Source organism: Gymnoscopelus microlampas (genome assembly GCF_963454915.1).
Source record: "Gymnoscopelus microlampas genome assembly, chromosome: 19".
NCBI lineage: Eukaryota > Metazoa > Chordata > Actinopteri > Myctophiformes > Myctophidae > Gymnoscopelus > Gymnoscopelus microlampas.
Window position 1 is genome coordinate 33837498 of NC_139956.1, and position 9115 is coordinate 33846612.

Consider the following 9115-nt stretch of genomic DNA (forward strand, 5'->3'; position numbering starts at 1 on the left):
GGTTCTATACATTGGGATGGTATCAGAGGGCATGGGTTTGTTAATGAATTAGTATCATCGGTAAAACCTAAAGGATGAAAATTACACTACTAGTCAATATGGTTGGTTTAGATTGTATGTTTAATACAATGCATTGCATACATGTTACTAATTATCCACTTCTGTATCAATGGGACTTGGTGGTCAAACTTGGGTGAACATTTTTTATCTCTTAACACAAACAAAATAAAGTTGTGGTTCTCAAACATTTTCATGTCAAGGACCACCAAATTGATAGATACCCCCATCTGAAGACTTTGTGTGAGAGACGCCCATAAGAGAAGATCTTTGTTAAAACTTGAAAATGTTTCCAAAATGTTAACATTTCCACAAATAGCCAAAGTATAAAATAGAGTTAATGTGGTTGAACTGCTATATTAACTAATTTGCGGGGACCCCCTGGAACTCCCTCAAGGACTGCTGGGTGTCCACGGACCCCTCTTCGAATCGAGAACAGCTGGGCTATACAACCAATAACAACTTATCAGGATACAGTACTGGGGTTACAAACTCAGAGACCATTTGTCCCACAAGTATAGGACCTTTGAAGAAACATCTCAGTTCATAATTATAGATGTCTCTGCTTATGCATGACTAGAAGCATTTCCCTATTGTAAGGGATGTGTATTCTGTAACATCTATTGCCGTATTGTCTATACATGTCTGTGTTTTCTGTGTCCTAATGGTAAACCGTAAGTGCATTTTAAAGGAAAATCTAACTGAAGGTGCTTCATGCAACCACAGAACCATCAACAAAGTCAAATAATCCATCTATTAATCATTCATCCATTCATATATTCATCTCACCCCCCCGCCCTCCCTCCATTCATTCATCCATCCATTGAAAGGAGATCACTAGTAGCTTAATTATAAGACATTTTAAGTTGTATTTCCAGTTGGAGACAGAGCAGCATCTCGATAGGAATAATACACAGGTACACGGTTTCAAGCTAGTTAACAAGAAATACATAGAAGTCAATTGTAAACCTGGAAATCACAAAGAAACACGTAATTGAAACCTTTTTGTTAGTTGGTTTGGTTTGCTTGAAACGGACTGGTTTAATTCTCCCATCACAGTGGCTACAGTTAATTCACCAACACCAACCTCATGCTTGCATTCTTAGCAGCCAAAGTGCTTTATGGAAATACAAAACCGCAGTGTTTCTAAAGCAGTGGTCTGAGGACCTGAAAGTGGGTCATTGGATCATTTGTCAGGGTCACAGAGAACAACTGTAACTGACAGGAGTGGTATTGTGTTTTTGTTTTTAAATGTGGTCCTGAGATTGTGGTTGGTGTAAAACCTGGGTCGTAACAATGCAGAATCAGTGGAGAACTCATTCTTGGTATTTGAAACATAATGGATTATGCTTTTTGCAGCTCATCCATTTTAGGATGGACACATTAGTGCCACCTGCTGTCAGGTGAAAGCTACTGTGATCCAGTATTTGTAATTAAATCCATTTTGGTTACCAAGGAGATATGCAAAAGAAGGAGGGGAGAGAAGTCAATGAAACACCACCACCACCTACTACTACTGAAACTACAACACCGCCTTCTACTACTGAAACTACAACACCACCTACTACTACTGAAACTACAACACCACCTACTACTACTGAAACTACAACACCACCTATTACTACTGAAACTACAACCACTCCACCTCCTCCAACTACACTAAATACAACTACACCACCGCCTACGACACCAGATACTACTGAACCACCTACAACGCCTCCACCCACAGCAGAAGTCTCAACTAACAACATCCCCGGGTCTAGTAAGTGTGTTTAATTAATTTAAGATCCTTAACGTAACTCGAGCGGCACTGAGTCGGCTCAAGCAGATATCGCAACGTTCGGCATGGCATGACGGCTCGCTCGCCAGTGCCTCTCCCGGCTCAAGATGGTGTGCCTCCGTCGTTGTAACAGTTTTTAGGTTAACTACTTCCTAACTTAATATTAAGGGCTGTAATCTGTTCTCACCAGTGGGCCGAGTGGTTGACCAAAACAATGCCTTAACCTAACCTTAATCCTAATAAAATAATTTGTGAATTTTAGATAAGGTGAAAAAAAAAAACGCATTGGGTGTGAGATTAGTTTTCACAACGTCGGGACTACGGGTCCAATGCTTATCTCTGAACGGCACAGAGTCGGCAGGCCGCTCACGTGAGAGGCAGTTCCGCCTGCGTCACAGGCCAAGGGCGTCGCCAATTTGCAATAACTAGCGGTACTAACGCCACTCGCAGTAATGACAGCTTTAAACTGATGGTAGAACCTTGGCTTGTATACTGTAGGTAACTGGTTGTGATGTTATTTTCTCACAATTAACTTACAGTGCATCACACTACAGCAAACCTGTGTCCATAATTGACAAATATATTAAATATTTTGTCTTTCCTTTTCTTTTTTCTTTTTACAATTTGGCCTTGTTAACGTATATATTCATCATTGCATCTCATTACTCGATATTGGTGACCTATCGATGTACCTGTACCTCAGTATTCTAATGATGAGACATCACATTGTACCTGTCAGTATTCTAATGATGAGACAACATCAGTGTACCTGTCAGTATTCTAATGATGGGATATTTGTCCTGTAGGTCACATCATTGGCCTGAGATTGGGGCTCTCCTCAGAGACTCCTTTGACCCAAGAAGACTTCGATAACATAGTGCTGCCAAAGGTAATAATAATAGTAATATTATATAAAGGTTGTTATTTTGTTGTTATTTATTTTGGAAACTGTTGTACAGTATAATCGGCTTAATAAGGGTAATAATAATAATAATGATGATAATGATAATAATAATAAATTAAAGCCGTAACCAGCGATGACCGGGTCCTCACACCTCTGTTCATAACTCCCGACAGGATGACTAAACGCCGAGTCGTAGCCGAGGTGTTTAATGATCCTGAAGGGAGTTATTTCTCAACAACAGCGGCAATTATCCCGCTTATTACACTGCTACTTAACCCGGCGGGAACCCCTATTTGTAACTATACCTTACAGGACGGGAACCCCTTTTGGGGTTCCTGTTGCTATGTACATTATATAGGAACATTGTTTTTGGGGTAATTTTTTAAACGCATTGGGAGTGAGATGTTATATTTGCAGCGGCGCAACTTTGGCTGAAGTTGAATAGGTAGGACACTGGTTTAATTAGGAGTTGTGTTTCTATGATATTATTGACAGTTAATTTTGTATGTGCCTGGAAAAAATAAACTCACTGGCAGTGACCCCTGCAAGCACCATAAAGATGCAAACCATTCCCAACTTAGTAGAACATTAATGACGTAAGAATGGGCTGAATAGGCCCTTTCACAGCAGCCATATTGACAACTTTGTGTAATGCTACATCTTTCACAGGTGTTACCAGTGATGATACCGTTCCGTTCAGGCTATAGAGTCAGGGTGCTGCTATTGTGCATGTTAGGTCACTGGAAAGGCTCTGCTACACTAAATGGAATAGAGCCTTAATGTAACTTTGAAGGAAGTAACATTAAACAGCTATTTATGTCAATATGACTGCCATGAAAAAAGGTGTATTGCATATTTTTAAAAGGGATTACATGTTTTCAACCAAGCCAATTAGCAACGTACCAACAAACACGCATGCACGCGCATGCGCGCGCACACACACACACACACACACACACACACACACACACACACACACACACACACACACACACACACACACACACACACACACACACACACACACACACACACACACACACACACACACACACACACACACACAAAGAGATATGCTGTTTATCTGTAAGTCAAACTATTTCTCCAGCTTGACTTCCTTAATTCAAAGATGCTATCTCAACCACTAACCTGTTATCACATACTGTATCAAGAATATAAGTTCTGCTCTTTCAATTCCAGATTAAAGAAGAACTGGTCAAACTTGGGCTGCCAGCAGACATCAAGATACGGCTGACAAACGTTGAACGGAAGTGACAACTACAGCTTCAGTGCCTTTCTGGCTGACCTCTAATGTTGCCTCTGTAACTTTATACATCAGTGGAGCTTGGAGAGGATTTTTAATGTTTTACAGCAGATATACTATGTTAACATTTTTATTTTTTGTTATTTACATTGACATAAGACTAGTTCAATAAGCCTTTTTAATGGCAGCCATGTTGACATGAATAGTAGGGATTACTAGTCTTGTGTAGCCAGATAGTCAGTGATCTCCACCTAAGATACCTTTGTTTATCCCATGAGGGAATTCAGTCGCCAAGGCAACTGAACCTAATGATATGTCTGGTGACATCTACATTCAATGAATGGTCTAAAACATGGTTCAGAAATTAAAAATAACCAGAACCAATACAAAGACTTGGTGGTTCTTTACATTGGGATGGTATCAGAGGGCATGGGTTTGTTAATGAATTAGTATCATCGGTAAGACCTAAAGGATGAAAATTACACTACTAGTTATGTCAATATGGTTGGTTTAGATTTTACGTTTAATACAATGCATTGCATACATGTTACTAATTATCCACTTCTGTATCAATGGGACTTGGTGGTCAAACTTGGGTGAACATTTTTTATCTCTTAACACAAACAAAATAAAGTTGTGGTTCTCAAACATTTTCATGTCAAGGACCACCAAATTGATAGATACCCCCATCTGAAGACTTTGTGTGAGAGACGCCCATAAGAGAAGATCTTTGTTAAAACTTGAAAATGTTTCCAAAATGTTAACATTTCCACAAATAGCCAAAGTATAAAATAGAGTTAATGTGGTTGAACTGCTATATTAACTAATTTGCGGGGACCCCCTGGAACTCCCTCAAGGACTGCTGGGTGTCCACGGACCCCTCTTTGAATCGAGAACCGCTGGGCTATACAACCAATAACAACTTATCAGGATACAGTACTGAGGTTACAAACTCAGAGACCATTTGTCCCACAAGTATAGGACCTTTGAACAAACATCTCAGTTCATAATTATAGATGTCTCTGCTTATCCATGACTAGAAGCATTTCCCTTTTGTAAGGGATGTGTATTCTGTAACATCTATTGCCGTATTGTCTATACATGTCTGTGTTTTCTATGTCCTAATGGTAAACCGTAAGTGTATTTTAAAGGAAAGTCTAACTGCAGGTGCTTCTGCAACCAGCCAGAATGCATCAACAAGGTCAAATAATCCATCCATTAATCATTCATCCATTCATATATCCCTCACCCACCCACCCCCCTCCCTCCCTCCCTCCCTCCCTCCATCCATTGAAAGGAGATCACTAGTAGCTTATTTCTAAGACATTTTCAGTTTTTTTCCCAGTTGATGGAGACAGAGCAGCATCTCAATAGGAATAATACACAGGTACACGGTTTCAAGCTAGTTAACAAGAAATAAATATAAGTCTTATAAACCTGGAAATCACAAAGCAACACGTCATTGAAACCTTTTTTGGTTTGGTTCCTTTGAAACAGACTGGTTTAATTCTCCCATCATAGTGGCTACAGTTATTTCACCATAGCACCAAGCTCATGCTTCCATTCTTAGCAGCCAAAGTGCATTATGGGAATACAAAACCAGTGTTTCTAAAGCAGTGGTCTGAGGACCTGAAAGTGGGTCATTGGATTTTTGGCAGGGTCACAGAGAACAACTGTAACTGACAGGAGTGGTATTGTGTTTTGTTTTTAAATGTGGTCCTGAGATTGTGGTCGGTGTAAAACTCGGGTCGCAACAATGCAGAATCAGTGGAGAACTCATTCTTGGCATTTGAAACATAATGGATTATGCTTTTTGCAGCCCATGCATTTTAGGATGGACACATTAGTGCCACCTGCTGTCAGGTGAAAGCTACTTAACTGTGATCCAGTATTTGTAATTAAATCCATTTTGGTTACCAAGGAGATATGCAAAAGAAGGAGGGGAGAGAAGTCAATGAAAGCTTTTAGTTTTTTTAGGATAATGCTTCTAACCTGCTAAATGGGAGTCAATTCAATTTGGTTTTAAAACTAGATTTTGTCATTTGTGTTGGCCATTGTTTGTTTGGAGGTTTAAAAAACTAACAAAAATGTCCTAAGAATATAGACTTTTTTTTTTAAATACATCACAAATGATCAATAAATATATCAAAATATCCTCTTTTTACCAATTCTATTGGCCGGACAGTACATTAGAAGTATTCTCCAAGACAATTTTCTCAGTTCTACATTTCTGTACAGCTACTACCCTGTGTTTGGGGGGGGAGGGTGCTAAATTGTTTTGTACACTGACTGTACTTGGAATGGAGCAGGGTTCGATTTATGATGTAGGGGGTGCAGGGGAGAAATCAGCCAATTTTACGATTTATTTTTATGACCCTATATACGTATGACAAAGCATATAGGGCTTTTTTATTTGTTTTGTTTCGTTTTTTTACAAATCAAACAGTGGAATGGAGCACAACACAAGTTGGCTAATAGTGCACTTAACTAGCCATATAGGTAACATTTCACAAGCCACAGGTAAATGTTGCTAACCTACATTTGACCGGTTGTGTTCAGCGTTCATTTCAAACCCTCTTCATTTGTGCAAACATTCCTTCATGCTGTCAACTTGAGAACGAAAACAAACACAACGGGGGGCAATCGTTTCATTTCACAGCAGGTGGGTATTTTTTTTTAGGAGATTCTGAATTGGTGGGGGGGGGGGGGGTTGTGGTTAAAGACAACCCCTCACATCCAGGTGAATCAAAACAAGTGCACCCCGCTTAAGTAACATATCATCAGAATGAAAAACAGGCAAGTCAAAAACCCTGATATTTGTCACACATCAGCACAACAAAACAAAACAAAATAAGGTTTAACATGTTTTTCTTTATCTTCTTTTTCTCCTTTACTGGTAAATACTGCAAAGAGTTTCAGAGTTTCAGTCTGCACGGTATCATTTGGCCCTTCCAAACTGTTCAATACCGTGCCGTCAAAGTGCCTGCATGGTTTCTCAAACAGCTTCCATGCTAGACGACGCAGACCAACTACGCATGTGTTCAGTCGCTTTGGATAACAGCAGTGCCCAATATGTAATGTTGCATTTCCCTCTAATTCCACCCCTTCACAAAAGTTCCCCCCTTCCCAAAATAAATACACAAAATGAGACCAAACTCACTCCTCAACATTACAGATGTTCACCAAGACATTTCAAACATGCTCTTGTTTTGCTCACGTTAATAAAAATAAATAAACACAAACTGCTGTAATAACTCTCCCTTGCACACATCGTTTTTGATATATATATAAAACACATACATCCCTACAGCTGACACAGGCAAGAACATGGCCTACAGAACCGGGACCATGAGATAAAGTTGGTCCAAAAAATAATAAAACATAAATAATTGTCTGGTGTTTAAATCCCCAACTAAATAAGCTACATCAAAAGGCAAAAGAGAATCCGCTGGCAGATTCTGAGCTGACTCTGTTTCTTGGTAAACTATAGATCAATGTATCACAAGTACAGCTAGGGGGCACTAGAACTACTAGAGCCTTTGGTACCAGGGGTCCTACGGCAAAATCTAGACCGTTCATTTAAAGTAATTCCTGTGATTCAAATACATCTGTTAAAAAAGAAACCACAGAAGCAACGCCCTAAAACAAATGAAGCATGGTCTATAGGATCTAGACTCTAGAACATTTTGGAATGCAGTAACATCGTCAGAATTTGGAAATAAATGAATACATTTCCAAGACAAAAGCATTTCCTCTGAGTGTCATTTTGGAGAAAGTGTTGGGGCCAAACATTTTTCAAAAAACACATTCATGTGGGGGTTGTGTAAAATATACCAGTTAATGATTGTATCCAAAATAACTTGTGTTTAATTGAAAAGGTTACACAGTATAACTTCAACTCAAAAAGAAAAGAAAAACCTAGAGGTTTGACTGCGTAGTAAAAAGGACCCTTAGCACTAGTTTCTGTTTATTTTCTCACTTAGTACTAGTTTGTATCTGTTTTTCTCACCTGATACTAGTTGTCACAGTACTAGGGGCTTCCCAGGTGTTCTATCCTATAGAACTAGTCATTGATTAGACTGCAATAATTACAGAGAGACCAGGTGAATACAATGAACCTCCTGGTAGGATGGGAAAAAACAGCAATACCAGGAGTACATGAGAAACCAGGTTAGGAACCACAGCTACACTGTAGATGAAGCCAAGCCAGACCAATTTTAGGTGACGCTCCCAAAACTCATGCTACTGACCATTTGTATTCAAATACTAATTGAGGGGAGCTAGAGTTAGAAGCTCAACAGGTTTTGTTACCGTCTATTCTGTGTCATGACAGAAATAATGTCTTAATGACTCTCTTAGTGTTAGGTTGTAATTAAAACATGTGTGCATTAGGATACATGCATATCCTGACTGGAAATCATTTTACTCTTATGTACCCGTACACAAGATGGAACTATAAAAGGAACCCTGGGCCTGCTGTACACAAGCACACGTTGTCTTTCTGGTTAAAAATGTACAAAATACAAATGTTTCTTTTCCAGTGTAAATCAAGGGCTCTTCACTACATATCCCTTCTTATATTTGAGTCGTCTTCAGCTCAGTGTAAACTCTAAAACAAACATTCCGATATCCAGTGGAAGTATATACGTACATCTTTAGAATAAAAAACAGTACAGAATTATGAAGTTGTCTTCTTGTATGCTCCCAGACTCTGTTGTTAAAGGTGGTGTAATATTTAGTTGTTGTTGTTGAATAGCTCTATATTTAGAAAATCAGTGCTTTAGAGTGTTTTTCAGTAACGTCTCTCCGTCTCTCCAGTTCTGTTGAAAGCAGAAAATACCTTTTCAGGGCAGGATGCCAAGGAGAGAACTCCTGCAGGATACAGGATTAACAAGCACAATTGGAAGGGATTACTATTTGGAATAATAGAGCTTTAACATAAAAGAAACCATCAGTTACACCACCTTTAAGCCTTGAAGGGTCAATTGACTTTGTGAAAAACATTCTACAATTTAACCTCTTTGTCATGACAAACAGTAGTTTAGAATTTTGCTATCTATTTTGGGGGTTACGGATCACATAAGTAATGCACTGTGTAGTAGTATTACTT

The 9115-nt window shown here is 39.1% G+C and overlaps 1 long non-coding RNA gene across 1 annotated transcript; it reads left to right on the forward strand.

Annotated features, from left to right (window-relative positions):
* The first annotated feature begins 1728 nt into the window (after positions 1 to 1728).
* On the forward strand, positions 1729 to 4425 carry LOC311034975. The gene is made up of 3 exons (XR_014599659.1): positions 1729 to 1819; positions 2644 to 2726; positions 3942 to 4425. It is a non-coding gene; the product is annotated as an uncharacterized lncRNA (long non-coding RNA).
* Positions 4426 to 9115: the final 4690 nt, after the last annotated feature.